Source organism: Biomphalaria glabrata, chromosome 17, assembly GCF_947242115.1.
Source record: "Biomphalaria glabrata chromosome 17, xgBioGlab47.1, whole genome shotgun sequence".
Classification (NCBI taxonomy): domain Eukaryota; kingdom Metazoa; phylum Mollusca; class Gastropoda; family Planorbidae; genus Biomphalaria; species Biomphalaria glabrata.
Genome location: NC_074727.1, coordinates 26,116,707 through 26,144,462, shown reverse-complemented (window position 1 = coordinate 26,144,462; position 27,756 = coordinate 26,116,707). Strand labels below are relative to the sequence as shown.

The window sequence follows — 27,756 nt, the reverse complement described above, 5'->3', positions numbered from 1 at the left end:
AAATGACAGACCTCGTTACAGAAGCCACTCTCAAGACTCTAAACCACGCTATGTATACAAGAAGAACTTTTCTACCAGAAATGATAGCGCGGAACATTCAACCATGACTGTCATAGCTAAAACAAATGGTCTTAAATTTTATCCAGGTCTGGTAGGAAATCAGAAAGTACAGGGGCTACGTGACACCGGAAGCATATCTATAATAATCAAGGAACGTTTTGTCAAGCTAAACCAACTAACAGGCAAATTAGTTCAAGCCACAGCATTCAATGGCACTGTTAGCAGTCTACCTGAAGCCATGATACACATTACGACGCCATTCTTTAGTGGTCCAACCGAAGCCTTGGTTGTCCGCAACTTACCAGTAGACTTAATCATTAGCAACGTTGAAGGAGTCAGAGACTGCACCCCACAAGAACTTTTAGAGTGAACTAAATCAAGAATGTTATGCTGTAGTAACCAGATCAATGACCAAACCAAAAGAACATTTCGAATCCGAACGAGCAAGCCAAAATGAATCAATACCTAAGACACCAGTACAGACCATTCAGAATGAAACAGAACCAGTTATCAGTGCATTACCTGACAATGACAATGTACTGCTGTGACAAGTCAAAAGCTTATCACAGCATTAATTACATTTTATTATTATTTATTTATTTTATTTTAATTATTTCCCCGTCCTATCCCCACTTTCTTCACCCGCCCCACCTTTACCTCGTCGAGCTAGACTTGGTCCGCCACCGTGGCGTCCTTTCATTTATCTTCCCTTGACCGGGGTAAAGATAAACACAGTCTCTGTGATCTTACCGACCGGATGTCTGACGGGCGCAGTTGACACCACCTTGGGTGGAATGCAAGTCACTCTCCCCCCCCCCATTTTCCCCACGTCTCTCTTTGATCAAAGAGATTACTCGAGTCAACACGCCTCTCGACGCTCCAAGGTGCGACTCCCATCTCAAGTCTGATTCACCCACGTGTAAGGTAGTTCTTAGCCTAGGACATTTCCTGTTTCCGCCCACATTTCCAGGCCTATATATAAAGTAGATTAAATCAAGCCAGACTCTCTCATTTCTCATTCTATCTAAGCAATCGAGTCTGGACTAATTCATTTATTCTTACTCCTAGAGGAATAACTGGTGGTAAGCCGAACTTAATCACAAGTTCCATCTTAATTACTTTGTGCATATTTCTCACTGGATTTTATCATGTGTATTTTATTATTTCATTTACATTTAATTATTGCATTGTGTAAGTAGAAAACATAAACATGGCTTATGTATATTTTTATGTATTGCATTAATCTATTAATGCTACGTTGCTCAATTGATCGTTGATGCAACCATGTATATATTTGTACACCTTATTTTATTTCCTTTATCTCGGCTGACCGCCTTGACAATTTTACTAGCGCACTAATACTGCGCTTGGAAAAGAGATATGAATTATCTCCCCATTTAGTCATTCTACTTTGACGAGAGTTGCGCCCCTTGAACGGACACATTTTCCATTCAAGCGCACTCTATTGTTCTCGGCCGACGGTCGAATGTAAACAAACCGTCATGGTCGCTGACCACCGCCCATTCCCCCTCCCTTTTTCTCTTCCAACTTATGTTGTTTATTTGAGTTTATTATTTCCCCTTTTATGTACATTTTATATTGCTACTATCAGCCATCTATTTTCCAAATCCCATTTGTCATCATCTCTGGAGTGATCGCTGAATGAACTTGTGTGTTACCCGTGCTTGTAATCGTGCTAGTATTTGTAATCGTGTTCGCATTATCGTAGTCTGTGAATCGTGACCAGTCTGTACTGTGTTATTGTGTGTATCAGTCGTGTTTTATTGAAATAAAGCCTTGTTTCTAAGGTTATGAATTGACTTAGTATATTACAATTTATTTCAATAAAACCATTCTTAAATGGACAAGTTTTTGCGTCCCAATAGACTGGATGCTGATCCTAGTTCAACTAATGCTTCAGTTACATGGAAACATTGGATTTCTTGTTTTGACAGATTTGCAACGAAGGTAGGGGCTAGTGAAAGCGAACAGTTTGACCTGCTTTGCAACTTTGTGTCTCCATCCTTATATCAGTATATTTCTACCTGTTCTAAATACTCAGAAGCAAAATCTATTCTTGAGAATTTATTTGTGAAGGCCCCTAATGAAACATTGGCCAGACATTTGCTTGCAACTTGCAAACAAGAAGTCGATCAAAGTCTTGATCAATTTGTACACAAGCTGAGAGTGATGGCCAGAGATTGTCAGTTCCGAGCTGTCAGTGCTGACAAAAATGAAGAGGACGCCATTCGCGATGCCTTTGTTAGCGGCATGCGTTCGAGTGTAATTAGACAGAGGCTACTTGAGAAAAGATCCCTTGACTTGAAAATGGCTTTAGATATTGCCAAGACTCTCGACATGGCCCAAAAAGAATCCAGTTCGTTTAGTACTCCGTCTCAATTGGTAGAGTCATCTCTTTCGTCATCGGCAATCTCAACCGAAGAAATGGTGGACTCAGAAACAATCGCAACAGTGAATACTAAATGTTTCTTTTGCGGAGGTAGTCGGCATCTCAGAGCGAAATGCCCTGCCAAAGACTGCATTCGTGCGGGAAAAATGGACATTTTTCGAAGGTTTGCAGGTCTCGCAACACTCCTATAACCAAAACAAAAGTCAAAACATCTCCTAGCCACGATATTAAAAGACAATCTTGTAAAGATTGTAGCTGCATTAAGGACTCTACACATCTAACATCACTAATTGCTACTTCGTCTGTACCTGGTTTAACTAAATCAACAGTACACATCTCTGTAAATGGCGTGAACCTAAAAGCCCTAATTGATACAGGTAGCGGGGAAAGCTACATTTCTTCAAACATACCAAGAGAGTACGATTGGTCAGTGACACGTTCAAAGCACACAATTTCTATGGCGTCATCTCAACTGTCAAGCGTCACAAGAGGCCACACGTTTGCATCGCTAAAATACAAAGGGGAAGTTTACAATCAATTCAAACTTTCGTTACTAGATGAACTTTGCACTGATGTAGTGCTTGGGTTAGATTTCCTCGCATTACACAAAGAACTGATAATTCCATTCAACGGTGGTCGACCTGCATTTCATGTCTGCTCGCTCAATGCTGTTAAGGTAGAGGCACCACAATTGTTTGCAAATTTATCCCCTGATTGCAGACCTATTGCTACTAAATCTCGTCGTTACTCCTTCCAAGACACACAATTTATTAAAGCTGAAGTTGAGAAATTGATACGAAACGGTATCATTGAACCTTCCAAATCACCTTGGAGAGCTCAAGTCCTTGTCACGACCAATGAGCGGCACAAAAAGCGAATGGTCGTTGATTATAGCCAAACTATAAATAGATTTACTTACCTGGACGCTTACCCCATGCCTAGAGTGGATGAAATGGTGGAGAAAATTTCCAGGTATGAAATCTTTAGCACATTGGATCTGGAGAGTGCTTATCACCAAATACCTATCCAACAGAGCGAAAAGAAATACACAGCCTTCGAAGCTTGTGGTAAACTCTACCAGTTTTGCAGAATACCCTTTGGGGTCACTAACGGTGTAGCTTGCTTCCAGAAAACCATAGACACTATTATAGAAAAAGAAAAGTTGTCTGACACGTTTGCCTATGTCGACAATGTAACAATATGTGGTACAGATGTAGACTCCCATAACAAAAATCTGTTGCATTTTCAGAAAGTAGCTCTGGAATACGGAATAACTTTCAACGAAAGTAAAAGTGTATTTGCTACTAAGAAGGTAAAGCTGCTTGGATATGAAATATCCAAAGGGCATTTGAAGCCGGACCCTGATAGATTTCAAGCTCTGCGAGATTTGCCACTTCCAAAAGATCTGAAGTCTCAGAAAAGGATTGTAGGACTTTTGGCATATTATGCTCACTGGATACCAAATTTCTCCGACAAAATGTATCCTATAATGAAAAATCAAATTTTTCCTGTACCTACAGAAGTAAAAACAGCGTTGGAAGACTTGAAAGAAGAATTGCAGAAAGCAGCAATTTTCACCATAAAGTATGACCATCCTCTAATTGTGGAAACTGACGCTTCTGACATCGCAGTAGCTGCAACTTTAAATCAGGAGGGAAGACCTATTGCATTCTTCTCTAGAACTCTTTCACCTACTGAAAGGCATCAATCTGCCATAGAGAAAGAAGCCACTGCAATAATTGAAGCCATACGCAAATGGAAGTATTATTTGTGTGGCAATCATTTTACCCTTATTACGGACCAGCGGTCTATTTCATACATATTTAAAGACACTCATGACAAGAAAATTAAAAACGATAAGATACAAAGGTGGAAATTGGAACTGGCAAGCTTCAAGTTTGATATACAGTATAGACCTGGGAACGCCAACACAGCAGCAGACACCTTGTCTAGAGGGCACTGTGCAACCATGACGAAACAAAGTAGCCTGAAGACGTACCATGACTACCTGTGTCATCCAGGTGTCACTAGACTTCTACATTATGTCAGGTCAAAGAACTTACCCTTCTCGGTTGAAGAGGTCAGACAGACCATTCAACAATGCAGAACCTGCAATAGAATTAAACCGCAATTCTATAAGGAATTTGCAGGTACGCTCATCAAGGCTACACAGCCGTTTGAAAGAATAAGTGTTGACTTTAAAGGTCCTTTGCCATCAGCTACTCGCAACAAGTATTTGTTAACAATGATTGGCGAATATTCGCGGTTTCCATTCGCTTTTCCCTGTCCTGATATGACATCTAAGACAGTAATAAAGTGCTTCGACCAGTTATTTTTCCTCTTTGAAACACCCAGTTACATCCACTCTGATAGTGGCACATCATTTATGTCCACAGAAACTACAGAATATCTACATTCTAAGGGCATAGCCACTAGCAGGACAACGCCCTACAATGCCAAAGGAAATGGGCAAATAGAAAAGCTGAATAAAACATTGTGGCAGGCTATTTTATTAGCATTGGACTCAGGGAAGTTGGAACTATCACAGTGGGAATCTGTGTTGCCCCAGGCACTTCACTCAATTCGATCATTACTGTGTACTTCTACTAATGAAACTCCACACGAACGGATCTTCAAATTCAACAGAAGATCGCCAACAGGAACATCCTTGCCTACTTGGCTACAGAAACCAGGCAAAGTATTACTAAAATCCCCTGTAAGATCTTCAAAATTTGACCCATTGGTACAAGAGGTTGAACTTATTAGCTGCAACCCACAGTACGCTCATATACGATTTCCAAACGGCCGGGAGGAGACAGTGTCGCTTAGGCACCTGGCGCCGAAGGAAAGTTCCACGAACGACTATTTCGAACCAGAGAACGGTATTCTGCCTCAAGAGGTCGGTGACTCTTTGGATCTCTCACCAGGGAGTCGCTATGTGCCTGAAACTATCAGTAATTCACAGAGTCCCACCCCGATGATGTACAACCAGCCAGAAGTCATCAGTGACTCACAGGGGAGCCACCCAATGCCAGAGGTCAATATTGACTCGAGTCCCGTACAGGACAATTACGACATGGAAGGAGAAAAGTCTACGCCAGAGATACCTCCGGATCCTTCCCTTCATACGCATGGTTATAACCTAAGACCCAGAAAGAAATAAAGGAGGGGTGAATGGAGTGATCGCTGAATGAACTTGTGTGTTACCCGTGCTTGTAATCGTGCTAGTATTTGTAATCGTGTTCGCATTATCGTAGTCTGTGAATCGTGACCAGTCTGTACTGTGTTATTGTGTGTATCAGTCGTGTTTTATTGAAATAAAGCCTTGTTTCTAAGGTTATGAATTGACTTAGTATATTACAATCTCCCTTTGTGCACTAAAGCAATTTTACCTATCTGACGAATGTACCTCAGCCAAGGGCATCGACAAGATGCATGAGAGACATGTCCTAACTTGTATTTATTTATCCGCAGCCTCCCTCAGGTGTCTGCCTATTTGCTGTTCAGTGTCTACTCAACACTACTCAACTATTTATAGGATCACTCACCTGCCTACTCATTTGGCATTATCCGCCTATTTATCGGATCACTTGCAACTTGCTATTGAGTATCATCTACTGCCTACGTGGATCTACTCAACTCTACTACTTGACGCTATCGGATCTACTTGCCCGCCTATTCGACAGCCCACCTGTCAACTTATTAGGTGCGACGTCCCTATAGATCCAGATCTGTGCGAGACGTCATAGCTACGCCAAACCCTCTGCAACTCACTGGACTTATCCTGTCAACTACGCTGCTCACGGCAGATCAGCTCTGCCCGCAGTAACCTTGTGCCCACGGTAGCCGGCCACCCGCCCTACTGTGCCCACTACAGATATCAGAACTTTGGAATGAGACTCCACAAGAACTGTATCACCGGCGTCCCTCTATCCGCTAGAGCGCCACCTACAGCTGCAGAACCTCAAGCCAGGACACAGCCAGATGCGACCCAAGCAGGACAACCAGCTAAGTTCAGAAGACAAAATGACATACTCTCTTATTAAGTGCAAGAGTGATGATCAAAATTAATATCGATTAGAGATAGATGTAAACCCTCCCCCTTTTTATTCTTATATGTAAATATTTATGTAAATAAATATTCTTCATTTTTAACTATTGGATCTATCTTTCATTGCTTGTCTCGTTGCGTGTCTGCTCCCGAATTATATGCTGACGGGTTGGTGTGTGATAGTTTCAAAAATAATCATCCCCTAGACATTAAACGCGCCAAACACACGTCACATTCCTCAACCTGTCACAACTGTCACAATTCAATCATGATGAATTCAAATATGAACAAAAGATCGATTCATTATTGCAAAGACTTTACAAGAAGGCGCAAGCAAACAAACAATCAAAATTCACAGATGAACCATATTTTCAAAATAGTCTTCTCATGAAGAACATTCACAATAAAAATGAAACAATACAACAAGTAATAGTACCTCAGAAATACAGAAAAGAAATATTGGCAACAGGATATAATCTTCCACATGCAGGTCATATGGGTGTCACCAGAACGAAGAGAAGAATCCTTCAAGAATTCTATTGGCCAAGCATTACCAAAGATGTCAAAAAGTATGTAAGCTCTTGCCATGTTTGCCAAATGAAACGTTTAAAGGCAATACAATACAATCAAGTCAAGCAACGAAGTTGATAAGCAAGCTAACATGGACATCACTACTCACTGAATGCCCATCCCTAACTATCACAAGTCCATCCCCATCTCCCACATGTCCATCCTTAATCATTGGCTACAAAGACTCTATATCTCAAGTCTTATACAAGAATTCAAGAACACTACCCTTTAGTGCTGCACTATACAAAGACAATTCATACTACAAACAAGATCGCCAATGTAACAATGCAAATATCAAAGAATCCACAATACAACCAGATTTAAACTCATCAGAGACAAAAACAGCATCTCAGCACGTGTCAAATACCAGGAACTTTGTCATATCAGCATGTGAGCAAGCTAAAGAAGCCACAGCTAAATCAAACAGAAATACTCAAGCTAGAGTCAACAAAACCAGAAAACTCAGACAATTTGAACCAGGAGACAAAGTATGTTTATTGTTACCAGACAAGAACAACAAGCTATTTATCAAATGGCAAGGTCCATTCCCAGTACTCAGAAAAATCACAGATGTTGATTATGAAATTGACATTCATAACAAGAAGAAAATATACCATATCAACATGCTACAAAAGTACAATACTGAAACAGATGATGATACAAGTACAGAACAAACAGAAAGAATTATGTCATGTTTAGCAGTCATACCTGAAGAAGAAGAAAATGATATGGCTGATTGCAATGATTTCATAATGCCAGATACATCTTCGAAGCAAACTGAATTTTGGCAAGATATTAAAATTGATAAATTATCGCCTCAAAGACAAGAAGAATTGACAAACATTCTCAAAAGAACATTCAGAAATATTCACAGATGTTCCAGGAAAAACTTCCATTGTCGAACATGAAATCATACTTACAGATTCCAAGCCTTCAAAATCAAGACCTTATCCTTTACCTATACACTACAGAGATTTTCTTCAACAGGAAATTAATCAACTTTTAGAGCAAGGCATCATAGAACATTCTAATTCACCATATGCTGCACCAATTGTACTTGTCAAACGTAAACAAGCATCAACTCCAAGAATGTGTGTCGATTTCAGACAATTAAACAAAATAACTCGTCTCGATTCATATCCCATGCCAAACCCTGAAGATCTAATGTCACAATTTTCAGAGGCAAGATTTTTCACCAAACTAGATTTATCTAGAGGTTATTACCAGATACCTATGAAGGAGGAATCCAGACCTTTTACCGCTTTAACTACAGCTTTTGGACTATTCCAGTTCAACTATATGCCATTCGAATTGGTCAACGCTAGCAGCACTTTTAACAAAGCTATACATAGAATACTTAACCAAAGACACAGTATCTTACATAGATGACATTTGCATATTCCATAAAACATGGAATGAACACATGAACGGATTACATGAAGTCTTCAACATAATACAACAATACGGCTTCACGATAAAACCCAGCAAGGTTGAATTAGCCATGACTGAAGTATCTTTCCTAGGTCATCGAGTTAGCTACAATTCACTTCGACCACAAGAAGATATCATCAAACGCATTTTAGACATCAAAGTTCCCACAACTAAGAAGCAAGTTAGAAGCATTCTGGGACTGTAATTTTTACAGAACATTCATTCCTAATTACACAGCACTCACATCAACTTTGACCAACCTCACAAAGAAAGGCCAACCTATCAAGATTACATGGTCCACGGAACTACATGACAAAATTGAAAATATCAAAGCAACTTTTTCCAGAGACAGTATACTCAAACTCCCGAACCGAGAAAAGCCTTTTCATCTCGCCACCGACGCATCTTCATCAGCCATAGGAGCATGTTTAATGTAGGATTACCATAGGACTTTACATCCTGTATTTTTTATCAGCAGGAAACTCTCACCAGCCGAAACTAGATACTCCACTATTGAACGTGAATGTCTGGCCATTGTCTGGGCCATTTCCAAATTCACCAAATATTTATTGGGTGCACACTTCACACTACTTACAGACCATGCCCCACTAGCTTTTCTGAATTCGAAGAAGATGGCGAACGGACAATTAACACGTTGGAGTCTACAACTCATGGACTCCCAGTTTGATGTCAAGACTATACCAGGTCACTTGAATGTATTCGCTGACACACTATCCAGATGTATGTAGTTAATTACTTAGTTTCGTCATTACATTTTCTCTTCACAGATATTTTATTATCAGTTTGTTAAGTTTGTAATATGTTTATTACAGACCCAAAGTACCTTCTAAGAAAAGACACTCTTCTTCATAATATTTCATTAGCATTTTATTTCATTTCGAAAGTTACATCAAGTGTACAGTAGTTATATTTCAAGACATTACACATATTTTTATTCTATGAACCATGAATACAAATGTAATTATTCATTGATTACATATTGCAACTTACTATGCAACTACAATCATCTTGTAATATCTCAACCATTTTTTATTTTCATATGTAAAGTTTTTAGATATGTACATTTTCATATTAGTACTAACCAAATGAGTTATAATGTCATAATTATTTTTCATATTTCAAAATGATGACATTTTACATGTATTATTTTATACGTATTTCTATTACCATACAAATGCTTAAGAAAGCGGGGGGTAATATGATTTGATTTGTTTAATTTAAGGCACATCGGCACAATTTAGGCCATGTCGTGCCTGCAGTCCCTTAAGGACTACTCTCTCTCTCTCTAAACAACAGGGCCAGATTCTATACAGTTATATCATTAAAATCAAGGTCTATTCACAGTTAAAATAGTCAAGGTAGTAAAAATTTAAATATTTGGTAAAAATCTAATGTAAATAGTGCATGTTCACAAATTCAGATATCAGATCTTCGCAGATAGCCCCACTTCCCGGATAAAGCCCATTACCTTCCCAGGGTCGACATTATCAAATAGTGTATTTAAATTAGTGACTCTAAAATATTTCGCCCTGACATCCTGGTATCTGGGGCAATCAACGAGGATATGTTCCACGGTGAGGCGAGAGTCACAGTACTCACAAAGTGGGGGCTCCTCTTTCTTCAGTACAAAAGAGTGCGTGATGTAGGTGTGGCCAATCCTAAGTCTGGACATGGTCGTGCTACCACGCCTTGTCAGACCCTTAGATGTGGGCCGCCAATATCTGCCTGAGTTTACTGTGAGTCTAAGCCTCCCATCGGTTCTGCCACTCTCGATATAGGTGGCAGAGGCAATACTTTGTCTCAGGTCCGAGTAGGGAATTTGGGTTCCTGACACCGCATGATTTAGGGCTCTCTTTGCTTCTCTGTCTGCGGCTTCGTTTCCCTCAATGCCAACATGGGAGGGGACCCAGATGAAGGTGACATCCCTACGGTCGGCTGTTATTTGGTCCAACAGCTTCAGGTTCTTATGTACCAATGGGATGTCAGTCTTCATCCGCCCCAAAGCTTGCAGATTTGGAGTCGGAGCAGATTATAAATTTCCTCCTTTCTGACGCTTTTACGGCCATAAGTGCAAGCAATATTGCGTGCAATTCGGCCGTAAAGATGGAGCAGCCATCGGGGAGTCTACGGGAGATTGTTTTGTTCCGAAAGGAGCAGGCACACGCGACCTTTCCCTCCATTTTGGATCCGTCTGTGTAGATGGTGCCACAATTTCCGTAGCTCTCCTGCAGTTCCCTAAAGTGGACTTGTAGTATGCTTGGGTCTGTATTTTCTTTTTTGAAATTGAGGAGGGATAAATTTAATTCATTAGCCAAGGAGGGTTCTGAGGGGTTTCTATTTTAGAGAATTGGTCAATGGGTGGGGTTAAATTTTGGATGGGTTTTCTCATTCGAAGGCCCAACGGCTGTATGACGTTAGGCCTTCGATTGTATAATTCTACCTCTGTGGGGTTAAATATGGAGTCAAAAGCAGGGTTCGTGGGGTTGGATTTTAGCTTGACTATATACTGCATTGCAAGCTTTTTCATTCTTATATCCATGGGGAGTTCTCCCGCCTCCACATGGAGACTTGGGATAGATGAAGTAGGAAACGCGCCGAGACAGAGACGCAGGGCAGCATTTTGTATTGGTTCCAGTATTTTTAGGTACGACTTCCTTGCTGCTCCATATATTATGGATCCGTAGTCTAGCTTGGATTAGACTCCGATAGAGCAGCAGCAAGGTATCTCTGTCAGCTCCCCAGTCCGTATGGCTGAGTACTCTTAGTATGTTTAATGACTTTTGGCATTTCTTCTTAAGTTCCTTAATGTGGGGGAGAAAATTAAATTTGGAATCTAAGGTGAGGCCTAATAATTTTGTAGTTTTCACGACAGGGATCTTCTTTTTGTGTATAAATAGTTCAGGGTCTGGGTGGAGTCCCCTTAGATTACAAAAATGCATACTAACTGTTTTGGAGAATTTGAAACCATTATAGTTTGCCCAACCCTGAATTTTGTTTAAACATAACTGTAATTTTCTTTCTAAGGTGTTCATGTTTTTCCCATAAGTGAGAATGACAAAGTCATCAACATACAAAGAGCACTCTATGCCAGGGGACAGCGCATTTATGATGCTATTTATTTTAATGTTGAACAGGGTGACTGACAGAATGCTGCCCTGGGGTACACCCATTTCCTGGTCATGAGTGTCAGAAGCGGAGTTGCCCACTCGAACCTGAAATTTTCGATCTTTCAGGAATTCCTCCACAAAACAGGGGAGGTGTCCCTTAAGCCCCATAAGCGCCAGGTCGCGTAGAATGCCATGTTTCCAGGTTGTGTCATAGGCCTTTTCTATATCGAAGAATACAGCTACTAGATGTTCTCTTCTGAGTAATGCATTTCTAATATAAGCTTCCAGCCTTACCAGGTGGTCAGTTGTTGTCCGCCCCTGCCGGAATCCGCACTGGTAGTTTGAGATCACTTTATTCCTTTCCAGGTACCAGACCAGCCTACTGTTAATCATTCTTTCCATGGTTTTGCAGATGCAGCTTGTTAGTGCTATTGGTCGATAGTTAGCTGGGTCAGAGCCGTCTCTTCCCGGTTTATGTATCGGTATAACTGTGGCTTTCCTCCAGCTGTTTGGGAAAGCGCCTGTTTGCCACACACAGTTATAGACCCCTAGCAGGACTGCCAATGAGGGTTCGGGGAGGTGAATGAGGAACTGGTAATGGATTTCGTCTTCTCCAGGTGCTGTGTCATGTGACTTGTCCAGCGATTCCCTCAGTTCCTTAAGCGAGAACGGTTTGTTGTAGTCTTCATTGTTCTCTGACCTGAAATCAATGGGGTGTCTTTCCTCCCTGGTTTTGACTTTTTGGAACTCTGGCGTGTAGTGTGCAGTGGATGATATTTCTGCTATTGAGGATGCAAGGCAGTCAGCTATTTCTCTGGGGGATGTGACAGTTCGTCCTTGGTTTTTCAAATGCCCTATTGCATTTGATTCTTTCCCTTTGATTCGCCTTACTGCCTTCCAAACCGCTCTAGCAGAAGTTTTGGCATCCAGACTGCCGACAAAACTTCTCCAGGAATTTCTTTTGGCTGACCGTATGGTTTGTCTAGCCTTTGCTCTAGCTATCCTGAATAGCTTTAGGTTTTCCTGGGAAGGATTCTCTATAAATGCAGCCAGTCGTTTTTTCCTATCGCCAATAGCACTTTTGCAAGCTGTATCAAACCATGGTTTGCTAGGCCGTTTTGGATTTGCAGAGGTTAGGGGTACAACTTTCCTGGCTATACTTAGTAGCTTGCTAGCAAAGGTATCAGCTGGGTTCTGTTCATGGAGGATATTTTCTGTGATATCCTCAGAGCATCTTTTTTGGAATTGTTCCCAATCGGCCTTATTCAGTTTCCACCGCTGAGGTCGTCCCAATGAAGGGAGATTGTTAGTAATGATGATTGGGAAGTGATCACTTCCCCGTAGATCATTGCTAACTGACCATTTAAAATCGTCCAGAAGTCCGGGGACGCATACGCTGAGGTCAATGCATGTGAATGATTCAGTTCCTGGGTGCAAGTAGGTCGGTGATGCATCATTAAGTATGCATAAATCATGTTGGAGGAAGATATCCTCCAGCATACGACCTCTTGGTGTTATGGGCATTGAAATCCCCAAGGATTAAATAAGGCCGGGGGAGTTGTTTCAATAGGTCCTCCATGTCTGTTCGGTTTAATGGAGCGCCTGGTGGTAGATACAGGCTGCAGCAAGTGATAACCTTGTGAAGGGTTATCCTAGCTGCTACGGCCTGTAGTGTGCTCTGTAGTTCTACCCTCTCATTGGGGATGCTATCCTTCACAAATATACAGACTCCACCTGATGCTCTCTCTGCATCCTCAACATTCTTGCTGTAAGCACGGTAGCTTCGGAAGCTGATGCAATCTTTCAGAAATGTTTCCTGTAAGCAGACAGCTACAGGAGTCTCAGAGTTCATCAGTAGCTGCATTTCCTCGTAATTGGCCTTGAGGCCTCTACAATTCCACTGTACAATTCTGGAATCCATGGCTTATTCTAGATGACCTACTTGGAGCTATTTGGCCTTGGGAGGCATCCTCTCCGCTTTGATTTCTCCCCTTAGGGAGTTGGTCAACCTCTAACTCGGTAGAGGTTGGGGTGTCTGGCTGGGTTCTCTGAGGAGAACCTGTGTCAGACATGATGTCTCCGGGTTCTCCCGGAGTATTGGTTTTGACATGCTGCTAGTCTCCATGCTCTCATCAGCGAGCACAGAGAACCTGTTCTTTAGCATGACAACAGGGCTTTCTTATTTCTTCAAAGGTGTGTTCTTTGGCGGTGTTTTCTTCTGAGTTGGAGGAGGAGGAGGGGGTGGTGGGGTCAATGTGTCCGTCTGTGTGGCTATGGATCTTCCTTTCTTAGCAACAGCCTGGGCGTAGGTCTTTGTCAAGCCGAATTGGCCCTTGGGTAGGGCCAGTACAGCCGATTTCGCCTGGCTAAAGGTACATCCGTTTCTTGCCTTGTACTCCTGCACGGCAACCTCCTGTTTCCACACAGGGCAGTCCTTGGAGTAGGCTGAGTGGCCAGCTTGACAGTTTGGGCATTTGAACTGGGCTGTGCAGCCCTTGTCCTCATGACCCTCTCCAGCACATCTGGCACACACAGTGTTCCTCTTGCAGACTGCCGCGCCGTGTCCATAACCCTGGCACTTGAAGCACCTCATGGGGTTAGGTATGTAGGGCCTCACTGGAACTCGTAGGTATCCTGCCTTCACATACTCTGGCGGTGTCCTAGTTCCGAATGTGAGGATAATAGTGGCGGTTTTGACCTCCTCACCCTCCCTGCGCCTGGTAATGCGCCGGGCATGGGTGACTCCTTCAATGCCCTCCACTATTTCCTTCTCGGAACATTCCAGTAGGTCCCTAGAGCTGATTACACCTCTGCTGGTGTTCAGACTCTTGTGTGGCATGACTTCCACTTGGAGATCACAGAGTCTTCTGCATCTTAAAAGCCCATCAGAGTGTGTCTTGCTGTCTACTTCTACAAGGAGTTCCATTGATTTGTGTAGCTTAGTCACACTCTTGGGCTCTCCCACTACTGACTTGAGTCCCTTATAAAAGGGCTCAACTTTGTCAGGCTTTTTCCCTCCTCTGTGCACCTAACCTCCAGAAATGATGGCCAGGTGGCACAGCTTTTTGGGACCTCCTCTTTTTTATCATCAATTCGACGTTTCTTGCCCAGACATAGGTCTGGGGCAAGTAGTTTTGTGTGTGTTTTTTTGTCCATATATATTTTGGTTAATTCGGCACCTGTGCTCCCCACCCGCCATCGAGTCCAACAAGGGGACGGGCCATTCGGATGTCCAGAATGAGCCCGCCAGGGCTACACAGGTGCTATACTCAGTCAGCTGCTACATCGGACATGTGTCCGATACAGCAGCTCCCTGATTGACCCTCCAGCCACCGCCCTCCTCGGCATGACCAGCCGGTTGACCCAGAGCGGGCCATCTGGGTCTCAGGTCTAGGGGAACTTGGAGCCAAAGTATTGTGTTGTTGTGGTTTATCCTTAGATAGCCACCACTCAAACACCAGGATCTCTTTTTCCCCCCTTACCCGTCGCAGTCCACGGCAAACGGACTGGTCTAGGACGTAGTGAGAATTTAAAGTTAAGGAGACAGTGTGGTGATCAAATGAAGGCAGACTTAGGAAAAGAGGAGGCAGACACAATGATAGAAAAGAAGTAGGGCACTTTTGAGCTCCAAAAGTGCTAAGGAAAGAGGAGCGCAGTTTAACGTCATGTCTCGGGATGATGGGGGTAATATGTCACGTACGCTTTGTCTATATTCAGCTCAAGGCTTGTTGGCAAGATTTCAGCTAGCTCGGGGGATCCCAAGCATGCAGCAACCTTTTTGTTCTTCTTCTTCGTTCTCACTGTTATGTTGGAGTGTTCAGATGACTAGACCAATACATGAGATGAACTGCGAAGTGGTTTCCAAATCAGGGAGCTCTCCATATAGTTTTCTTTATATTGGGGTGATTTGGGGCCAATGTCTTATACGGGCCTCTCGGTAAAGAGAGCAGTTTTGGAGGACGTGGTCGGCATTCTCTGGTGATACTCCACATGGGCAGATTGCACTGGCTCCAATTTTGAGCTTTCGGTGTTGTCGCATTCTGTTGTGTCCGGTCCTGAGTCGAAAGATTAGACGTTGGTCTTGTCGGGATAGCTTATAGTAAGCGTCATCTTTTTTGTGATTTGGATGAGAGCTCGTCCATTTCTCATTTATTTTATTTACAATTAATTTCTTCAATTCTTCTGGATAGAGTGTAGAGTTTATTAGTGAGTTGGTTCTCCCACTCTTGGCGAGTGTGTCAGCCTTCTCATTTCCTTCTAGTTCTATATGAGCTGGGATCCATTGAATAACAGTTTTTTTTTGCTGTTGTTGTTGAGCTTTGTAAGCGCTGTTCTGAGGTTTTTAATATAAAGAGGAATCAGAGTTTTGCAAGCTTTGGAGGGTTGTTTTCGCATCGGTTAGAAAAACAATCTGACTGTGTGGGGAACTTGGATGATTTGCTAGCATGGTAGCAGCTAGTGCTAGTGCTTCCCTTTCTGCTCTGTGACTGTCAGAGAGCTCTCCAGTTGCAATGGATTTTCTAGTTTTCCTCCATCTGGCCATTCGATAAGTATTCCAGCTCCTCCATTTGTGGAGGCTTTATGGGATGAGCCATCCGTGTAAACTCTGATCCCCTGATTGCTAGGATAATTGGTATGTAGAAAACAGTTCACTATTTCCTTGAGCTCTGTTGGTCTGTAATCAGATTTTCTTTTTATGTTTTCAATATGGTCCCTTATAGTAGGAAGAGGGCTTTCGTCCCAGGGTGGAGATTCATTATAGTGTATCGAGGATTCCAGAGTAAATTTTTCAAGTTGGTGTTTCTTTTTTATGTTTAGAGATTCCTGTATGAAATTGGTCCTTTTGAGACGGTTTTTTAGTGAATTGGGAAATGATTTTTATTTCTCTTCTTTCATCCAGAGAGATCAGAGCAGCAGTTTCCTCCATAGCTCTTATGGGTGTTGTTTTGATTGCTCCTGTCATTATCCTTAGACCAATATTTTGAACCTTGTCTATTTTTCTTAGGTTGGTTTGGGCTGCTGAGCCCCATGCTGTGGCACCATATTCTAGTACAGGCCTTACGTAACTGGTATAGGTCTTTTTCAGGATGTTGTGATTAGCTCCCCAATCTGTGCCAGATAATTTTTTCAAGAGGGATAGTCTCTGGATGCCTTTACTCTGTGTTATATATATATATATATATATATATATATATATATATATATATATATATATATATATATATATATATATATATATATATATATATATATATATATATATATATATATGGCTTTTCCAGGTTAGTCTCGGGTCATAGGTGACTCCAAGATATGTAGGGCTGTCATTTTTTTCTAAAGCTTCCTTATCTAATGTTAATTTTATTGTTTTTTGTTTTGTTGAAAGTGAGAATATGGTATATGTTGTCTTTTTTGTGTTGATGGACATGCCCCAGTCTTTGGACCAATTATTGAGTATATCGAGTGCATCTTGTGATCGAAACTTCGATGTTCCTACATATTCTTCTGTGCTAATTAAGGCAAGGTCATCTGCATACATGCTGCTTTTAACTTTTCTTGGTAGGTTTTGATTTAGATCGTTTATGAATATTAGGAAAAGTGTTGGGGATAGGACTCCTCCTTGGGGGACACCATTTTTTATACCCACTGTGTGGCTTCTTTGTCCTTGCATGCAAACTAAGGCTTTTCTATTATTTAGATATTCCTTTATCCAGTTGTACATTCTGTGAGATATGTGATGCTGGATTAGCTTGAGCAAGAGACCTTGTTCCCAGACTTTGTCAAATGCTTTTTCTAAGTCAACCCACACAATTGTTATTGATTTCTTTTCTTGAAAGCCGTCTTCTATTTCTTGTGTGATGAAGGCGATTTGATCTTCTGTTGATCTGCCTTTTCTAAAGCCAGCCTGGGCTTCATTGAGTAGGTTATTTGACTCAAGGATCCATGTCAGCCTTCTATTTATCACTCTTTCCATCAGTTTGCAAATACAGCTAGTGAAGCTGATGGGACGGTAACTATCCAGTTTATTTCTTGGTTTGCCGTGCTTTAGTATCGGGATCATAATGGCTTTTTTCCAGATGTTTGGAATTCTGCCAGATTTCTAGCTAGCATTGAATATTTGTAGCAGTTTTCTTTTGACTTGAGGCCCCAAGTGAAGAAGCGTGTCATTAGATATTCTGTCTGGGCCCGGGGCTTGTTTTGGTTTGAGGACTTTTAGGGATTCATCAAGTTCCTTCATTTTAAGATTAGTGGTCATTCCCAAGAAGTAAGCTGGATTGTTTTCTTTAATTTTATCTTGGATTTCTGAGTTTACATCTTTATTTCTACTTTCATTGATCTGTATTTGTCCTACGCTTTGGAAAAATTAATGAATTCATTTGCTGCCATATGTAAATGGTTTTAAACATTTTGTCAACATTTTTTTATTTCTTTTGTATTGCTAAGTTATGTAATGCATATAATAAGTAGTTTTTCATATTATCGCGTGAACTTTCCTATGGCCGTAGAACACCGGACTATATGTATTGTAATGACACAAGATGCGTAGAAGTTGATGTGAATCGGGTTTTTCCTAAGTAATGTGACGAGTAAGAACAGAGTAGGTTGATGAACAAGAAGAATAACGGACAAGACGCCTAAGAGGACGACGCTAGGCTAGCGACGACAGAGGACTGTGCCCTTTTTATTGTTTATTAAATTGTTGAAGTTATCAGCCTGCGTTATTAAGTATATTCTTGATTCATTCTGTTGTTGTGTCATATGGACTCGCATGCACCAGTAACATATATATACTCATCAACAAAATAGACCATCAACAGATGTGGCGACCCACGACGGCCAGGGCGTCATTTTGATCTACAATCTAGTTAACTTCGTGTTCTGGATATATCTATCTACAATTCTACACTTGGCGAAGTACACTGGAGAAGTACTGGATTAACATTCGTTTATTTCTACTAGATCTACCCTACGTCTGTGCTAATTATCTGGACTGCAGCTGGATTTTGGCATCTTTGTTCCAGTGGATCTAGACTTTCTATTAGAGAAAATTCGAAACCGTTACCAGCGTCTAGCTTTGTCAGCCAGGTTAGATATTTTTAGATTGAACCTGGATCTATATATAGATCTATATTGAGTATATCTATTGTGTCTGAATCCAGAACTATTTCGTCCGTTGAAGTGATCTAGGGCAGTCCGTCGTCAGTATACCTCTATCTATAGGCTATACCTCAAGAGTGAAGATACCTCATTTTGTCAGGTTTATTTGTTTATTGTGAGTACGGAAAGTCATCTGAGTCTACATATCTAGTATCTACAAGCTGACCGTTGGATCGAGTCACCTTGTCAGGTTTGTTTTTCAAGCTATTAATTGACTGTTGCAGTGTTGCTGAGCTTACAATCTAATCTACACACGAGTGATGGTATACCCTACTACCACACTGCGTGACCATCTAATCAACTTGTAAAGTTGACTCATTTATATTCATCAAAAGAGAGAGTTGGACTTTGTCATTTTTTTTTACCTCTCTTGAGACAGCACCACCAGCTTGTCTCAGTATTGACTTATGTTCCTGACCTGAAGACAGAAGCCAGCACCATACCAACAGATCATCAAGTGGAACCGGAACCTTGGAACCTGACCAGAGGACTTTATCTGAGATCCGTACCATACCGTGGCAGCACCAGGAGAGATTGGCCTAACTCAGTACTGCCTGTCGAGTAGCCTGTGGGAGCACACCTTGCCTTGCCTAAGACTAAGACAGTGGGGAACTTGTGTGGAACTGACCGTTGTAGCTCCGTGGACTGAACAAAGGGGATCTAACTAAAGATAAGTTTATTTTTTCTCTCCATTATTATTAAATTAAGTCTATTAGGGACAGTAGATCTTTGTTAAGAGCAGGTTGCCTGATAAGGGCGTCATTATAGGACACATTAGAAAGTGGACCTGCTCCATTTAATAAAGTCTCGATGATTGTTTAGATTGTCTTGTTTTGTTCGTATCCACGTACATTTTATTTTTTTTAGAAGTCAAGTGAAGTTATCTTTATTTGTCTCTTTCAGTGTATACTTCCTCTAAAAAGTCTCATCTCATTAGAATAGATTTATTTTTTTTTGTGTCTTATTACGTTTATTTTACACTATTCTTATTATATATTAGTAATTTTATCTTAAGTAGATAAGGTAAGCCACGTTTAATCTAGATTATAAATTCTAGATTGTTTCCAGGTATTAACTAAATTGTTATACCTATGAGAGCCTTAGATCTATTTTATCCTGAGGACAACTGAGTCTAAGGAGTAATTATTTATATATAGATCTTTTGTCCCGATTAATCGGTTGACATTATTTTATAGATGTGTTTAAACACAGTCTAATTGGTCAGAATAAAATTTTTTGTCAGTATCACTGGATTGTGAGTTACTGTTGGAGGTATAATATTGATCTATCTATTTGAAGTTGTATTGAAGTTGTATTGAATCTAGACTAGTGACTAGAATAGTCCTAGGGGTATTTATTGGCAAGAAGTAAGTCCATTGAATTAAGTATTGAGGTATTGATAAAAGTAAATGATATTTATTTATGTGGTCTAAAGTAAGTCCACTGAATTAAGGTGATATAAAATTTTGAGTTGTATTCAAGTATTGTGGCTGTGAGTAAGTCCACTGAGGTAATATTTCTTGATATAACATTGAGCAAAGGTATTTAAATATATAAATATATATATATATATTACAAGAAGTATTTGAAAGTGAGTTTTTGTGAAAACTAAATTGTGATATTTAGGCCAATAGGGAGGCCATATCAAAACTATATTGAGACATTGTTTAAAATAAAATAAGCATAATGGCAACAGCTCCAAACTTTGATTATATGGAGACTTTTCGCCAGCAAATTATTGCTGAGGCTAAACAGCTAGAACTTAAAGGAAAGGACCTAACTAGCTATGTACAGCAAATGGTGACAATAGAGAGAGATAGAATAAATAAGATAGAAATGGAAAAGAATAAACTAGATGCACAATTAATAAAAGAAGAAGCAGATAGGAAATTACAATATGATCTTGAGAAATTGAGAATTGAAGCTGAACAAAATAAACAAAAAGTTAATAGCAATAATACTAATGATAGATCTAATACTAATACTACCAATGCCCCAGACAATCACATTGAAACCAATAATAGTAATAATCACACAAACAACACTAATATTTCAAGTGATAACAACCATTGGTTGAGGAAAAAACTACAACCCTTTCAGGAGGCTAGAGATTGTATTTCAGACTACCTAAAGAGATATGAAATTAAAATGGTTAATTGCAATATAAGGGAGGAAGAGTGGTCTCAAATTTTGTTAGACTTTGTACAAGGGCAAGCTCTTACAATTTGTCAAAACCATAATCATACTGTACAAAATAGCTACCAAATTTTAAAAAAGGAATTGCTGAATGCATATGGACACAATGCCAGCACATTCAGAAAAAAATATTTTGAAAACACACCTTCCAATCAGATAGAACCACAAACCACTATAAATTTGGAAAAAGACTATTTTAATAAATGGCTGGGATTTGAGAAGATTGACAGTACCTTTGAGGGATTAAAAAATTTTATATTACTTGATAATTTTGTAGCTAAGTGTGACCCGCAATTACAATCATTTATCAAAGAAAGGAATCCCAAAGTTTTGGATGATGTTACTGAGATAATAAGAACATATAAAAATGCCTATCCCAACAACCTTTTTTCATGTAAAGATAAAAAGAATATTGATCTAGTGGGATATACACAGGAAAACAATGAAAGAAGTAGAAATAGAAGTAGGGATAGCCAACATTTTAGATATAGCAACAGTAGAGATAGGTCAAACAACAGGGAGGTTACATGTTATAGATGTGGGAAAAAAGGACATATGGCTATGAGATGCAGGGGAACACAAAACAGGTCAAACAGTAGGAATAATTATAATAGATCAAGTAGTACACATAATTACAATAGGACAGATAGTAGAAATAATTACAGAGCAGACAGTAGGAATAGGTACAGCAATTACAACAACAATTACAATAATAACACATACAATAGGAGTAAAAGCAGGGAATATAAAAATAGAGATTCTGACAGAGTGTTTTTTGTTAGGGAAAATAAAAACAATTTTGCTTTCTACCCAGCTTTTATTAACAATGTTCCAATAAAGGCAATCCGAGATAGTGGCTGTAACACACTCGTGGTTCGGGCTGATCTCATTGAGGCGCAATATTATAGGGGATATACAAGGAAAGTGGAGTTGGCAGATGGCAGTATAAAGGAATTTAAAGTATTTAAAGTGTTTATTGAGACACCTTTTTACACTGGCCATTGTGAGGGAGTAGCCATACCTAACATGAGACATGATATGTTAATTGGAAACTTAACAGGTTTGAAGGAATGTTCAAGACAGGAAATTGAAGCATGGGAAAAGAAATATGAAAGGTTACAGCAGAATAGGAATACTGAAACAGATAATTACATTAGTAATATGGTAATAACCAGATCTAAGAACAAGCCAAAACAAGAAACTCAGGAACTTATTGATATGAATGATGAAATAGTTAATGGTGAAGAAGATAAAGAGAAAGAAGTTGAAATACAAGGTCAAAAACAAGACGAAACGCAAGCAGAAAAACAGAAAGATGGAACTGAAGAAATGAAAACAGAAGAATTGAAAGGAATAAACAAATTGGCTCAAGAACAAAAACAAGATAACATCATTGGGAAAACATATGACAGAATTAGTGACAGGAGAAATAATAACCCAATGGAGAAATATGTCATAGAAGAAGGAATACTATTTAGGAAAACAAAAATAAATGATAGAGAAATAAAACAATTAGTCTTACCACAAAAGTATTGGAAGGATGTCATGATTTTGTCACATGACAGTAATTTAAGTGGACATAGAGGTATAAAGAAATGTTTTAGAAATTTAGCAACTCAAGTATTTTGGCCTAAAATGAAAGGAACCATATCAAAATACATAAGATCATGTGATATGTGTCAAAGAAGGGGACTTAAGGGTAAATTAGGTAAAGCTCCATTACAGTCAATGGATGAACCAAATAAACCATTTCAAAAAATAGCAATAGACATCATAGGACCTTTAACTAAAACAGAACATAATAATAAGTACATATTGACAATAGTAGACATGTTCAGTAGATATCCTGAAGCAGTGGTATTATCCAATATAGACACAGAAAATATTATTAATGCTTTAGATCAAAAGTTCATAGTCAGACATGGGATACCAAAAACATTACTATCAGACAATGCTTCTATGTTTACATCTGAGTTATTTAAAAGATGGATATTAAAATATGGTATAGAACACATTAAATCATCGCCATTCCACCCGGAAGCCAACGGGCTTTGTGAACGCCTTAACGGTGTTATAAAAAGATCCTTAGCTAAAATTGTAGAAAATAATCAGAAAAACTGGGATCAATATATTAATTTTGTTCTATTTTCTATTAGAAATAATATTCATGAGGCAACTCAATTTTCACCATATGAGTTAGTACATGGAAGGAAACCTAGGGATGAAATACAAATTTTTAAAGAAAGTTTGATCTTAAATAAAATAGAAAAGGAAAATGACAATGAAACAGCTTTAGATTTAAAACAAATATGGGCGGAAGCTTTTGAGAATAACATGAAATATAAAGAAACAGTACATGAGAACTTAAATGAAAAAAGAAAATTAAGAACATTGGAGGTAGGAGACAAGGTATTACTTTTGGTAATTGACTTAAAAAACAAATTAGGAAAACAGTGGAAGGGTCCATTTGTTGTTACAAATAAAACAAGTGAAGTAAACTATAAGATTAATATGAATGGAAAAATAAAAACATATCATATAAATAATTTGAAGTTATACAATGAGAGAAATGAAAATCAATTTCAAAATTTGGATACAGAAGTAAACAATGAAAATCAAACTCAAAAGTTAGATACAGAAACTGTGGAAAATGAAAATCAAGTAGATGAATGTTTAATTGTTTTAATCAATGAGGAAACTAATGAAAATGATATTAAAAATATTCCTATACTAGAAACTAAAGATAACCAAACATGGGAAAAACTGAATTTAGAAAATTTATCTCCAGAAAAAACAAAAGACATAATAAATGTAATCAGTGATTTTAAAGAAATTTTTTCCAGTTTGCCAGGAAAAACAAATATCATAAAGCATGACATAAAGTTAACTAGTGACAAACCTATTTTCATGAAGCCTTATAGGATTCCATTACACTTACAGGGAAAAGTTAAAGATGAAATAGACAACTTATTAAAACTAGGAATAATAGAACCATCCAATTCAGCTTATGCTTCACCAATAGTTATAGCAAAGAAAAAGAATGGGGATATGAGGTTATGCATAGATTATAGACAGTTAAATAAAATAACTGACTTTGATCCTTACCCTATGCCTAACATTGATGACATATTACACAAATTGTCCAATGCTAAAGTATTTACAAAATTGGATCTGACAAAAGGATATTGGCAAATTCCTTTAACCAATAGAGCTAAACCTTATACTGCATTTATCACTCCTTATGGAATATTCCAATGGAACTTTATGAGCTTTGGGCTTATAAATGCTCCAGCTACCTTTAATAGGATGATGATGTCAGTTATAGGTCATAGAAAAAATGTAATCTGTTACTTAGATGATATATGCATTTTTCATGAGGATTGGAAAGAACATTTAAAAGGAATTAGGGAGATATTTGAGTTAATTAAACAAAATGGTCTAACAGTTCAAGCAGAAAAGGTAGAGATAGGCTTAGAAGAAATCACATTTTTAGGACATAGAGTTAAAAATAATACTATCAGTCCCATTGAAGATAATGTAAAGAAGATATTAGAAATAGAAATACCAACAACACAAAAACAGATTAAATCAATACTAGGGATGATAAACTATTATAGAAAATACATACCAAATTTAGCAGAGATAGTTGATCCATTAAACCAGTTATTAAAGAAAGGACAGCCTAGAAAAGTGACTTGTAATAGAAAGTGTGTAGAAGCTATAGAGAAAGTTAAGCATATTTTTTCTACAAATTTAATATTGAGATTACCAGATGTTTCTAAAATATTCTATGTCACTACTGATGCTTCTGGTAGTGCTATAGGAGGTTGTTTGATGCAACAGTATGATAAATTACACCCAATAATTTATGTAAGTAGGAAATTATCTGATACTGAGAAGAGATACAGTGTCATAGAGAAGGAGGCTTTAGCTGTTGTTTGGGTTGTAACTAAGTTGGAAAGCTATTTACTGGGAAACAAATTCATATTGTTATCTGATCACAGGCCTCTTAAGTTTATGCAAGAAAAAAGTATTAAAAATGGTAGATTATACAGGTGGTTTCTAATTTTACAAGAATATAATTTTCAATTGGAGGCTATTAGGGGAGAAATTAATATTGTAGCTGACATGTTGTCAAGAGTTACAGTGAGATAAACTGTTGTAAATAATGATTATTCATTTTGATTTGTTTATGCATGTATATAAATGTATATGTTCTAGTCAATGGGTATGAATAAGTTGTTTATATATGGACTATATATATTTTATTTCCTTTAAAGGAAGATAACTCAGTAAAATATAAATTGGGAATTTTATTAAATCAAGGGAGGTAATTATAAAAATTTCAATAATTGAAGTCAAAGGTGTAAATTAAAGTAAGTATGATCATCTACAGTCATTATTTTTTTATATAATCATTATCATCCATTAGTAAAAGGCTAGGTCAGTTTGGAAATGGTAAGTGGAGAGAAAATATACTTATTGGTACCCAACAAAAAAGTTAGGTAGAATAATTTGGAAAGTTGTTTTGACACAAATATTACATTTTGTCTGACAGGAGGGGTTTGGTGTGATATGAGGCAACCACCAACGTACATATAGCCAATAACAGTATTTACTCTGAAAAACTCTGTTTTATGCCTATGGAGTCAGCAAAGGCATCTTCGTATGTGGACTATATACATGTGTATTTACTCTGAAAAACTGTTTTATGTCTGTGGAATCGACAAAGGCATCGTCGTATGGGGACTGTATACATGTCTTGATGGACTTAGTACTATTGGTTGGTGAAACTATTACACTGTACTATACTATTTTATCGTCAATGAGTGATGATTAGAACACCGCATACCAGATATTTTCTTACTAATAACTGTATTGGAACTGTATTGTTTTCTTGGTGTCAACATTCAACTACAGTGTGAACTTTGTGACATAGGAACATGGACAATTTCACCAGGGAACTGATGAAGATGGGAAACATGATGATGTCCATCAAGATCAAGATATATGTTTGTTTTGTCTTTCCCCAAAATTTTGGCCATATATATTGTACAGACATGACAGTAGGGATAGTGTTTTAGACTGAAAAAAAAAAATTGAATTGACAAAATTTTTTTTTTGATAAAGGGGGGAGGAAATATGTAATGACACAAGATGCGTAGAAGTTGATGTGAATCGGGTTTTTCCTAAGTAATGTGACGAGTAAGAACAGAGTAGGTTGATGAACAAGAAGAATAACGGACAAGACGCCTAAGAGGACGACGCTAGGCTAGCGACGACAGAGGACTGTGCCCTTTTTATTGTTTATTAAATTGTTGAAGTTATCAGCCTGCGTTATTAAGTATATTCTTGATTCATTCTGTTGTTGTGTCATATGGACTCGCATGCACCAGTAACATATATATACTCATCAACAAAATAGACCATCAACAGTATTTATAATGACAGAAATGTTTTTTTTCTTGAGGATTTGAATAAGAGAGTGACCCTTTACAAATTAATTAGATCAATTAGATATTCATTATAAGACATCAGTTAGGCCAGGTTCACATCTAACTTCTCATTCACTTTCACCTATCCTTTGGTCTGCTGGACCGCTGGGGCACCACGCAAGATCTGTCAACCTTTTTTCTCCATTCTTCTGTCATTTTTCTTTGATAGAATTTCATTCTGATGTTCTTTCTGAAAATATTGAAACCAGCCTTTTTACCTGCCTGGGTGGACCACTTCGGGGGCCGATTTTGAGTTTGTGTTTCCACACAAACTGTCTTTGTAACCTTGTTTTTCATTGTGAAGAACAAAAAATGTTATGTGGTACTGAACATAAAAGGAATGGGGGAATCATACCTTCGCGAAAATTGTAATAAATATATTTGGTTTATGATAGAGAAGGCGGGGTTAAATTGGAACATCAACAATCTGCTACAAGCAAAATAAGTATGTATAAGAGACCAATATTAAAAAAAAAAGATTTAGAAATTTTTGACATTTGTCTTTTCCATAACCTCTTTTTTTATTTTCAAAACATTATATGTTATCGTGATTTCTAGCCGTTTTGCAATTTCCAACCATATATATTTTAGATAAATATTATATTTCATACATTTAATTTACATATTTGTTTGTCCCAATGCTGTGTGAAGCGTCTAATGTATTAGCTTAACTTGTTGTCAAAGCTGGCTAGCATCTGTGAAAATGGAGCAATTTGTAAGTCTCTCTTGCCAGTACATAGCCTCTCCACAGCAAGTCCTATGCAGTACCTCCTCATGGTGACAGATGGAAACTGATGCCGTGAAGCCTCAGGCAAATCTGCAAGGGTCTCGGAGGATGTTTGGCCCGTCGGCGTGCGGACACGCCCTGCTACTTACAAACCACACCCCTAGCTATAGGTCAATAGCCGCACTGCCTTATGTGTGTCCCTGCATGGTTAAGGCTAAGGGAGTGAACCCTAACAGAAAATCCGGTCTTGGAGCCCCGTCGGCGGGGGGACGGTAGTAAGACTACTGCTCTCTGGCAAACTCCTGCAGCCACCTGACCCCAAATTGTGATGGAACCGGTCAGTATGGAAGAGAGGCGTGTGCTAATGTGTGGGCAGCCCAGCACTCGCAAATTTACCGCCCAGGCTTTCCCCCAGCAATGGAGAGGTCACTCCATCTCTGACAGTAATGTCTCTGAAAAAAAAAACACGGAGAGTGGTAGTTACCGGTGATAAATTCTTAGCTGATTGGCGTAAGCTGGAAAGCCAGGGG

The 27,756-nt window shown here is 38.9% G+C and overlaps 1 protein-coding gene across 4 annotated transcripts in view; it reads right to left on the bottom strand.

Moving 5' to 3' along the window:
- The window catches only part of LOC106072895 (dnaJ homolog subfamily C member 27-like), a 149,346-nt gene that overhangs the window by 24,450 nt on the left and 97,140 nt on the right, over positions 1 to 27,756 (bottom strand). The gene's annotated exons all lie outside the window — the stretch shown is intronic.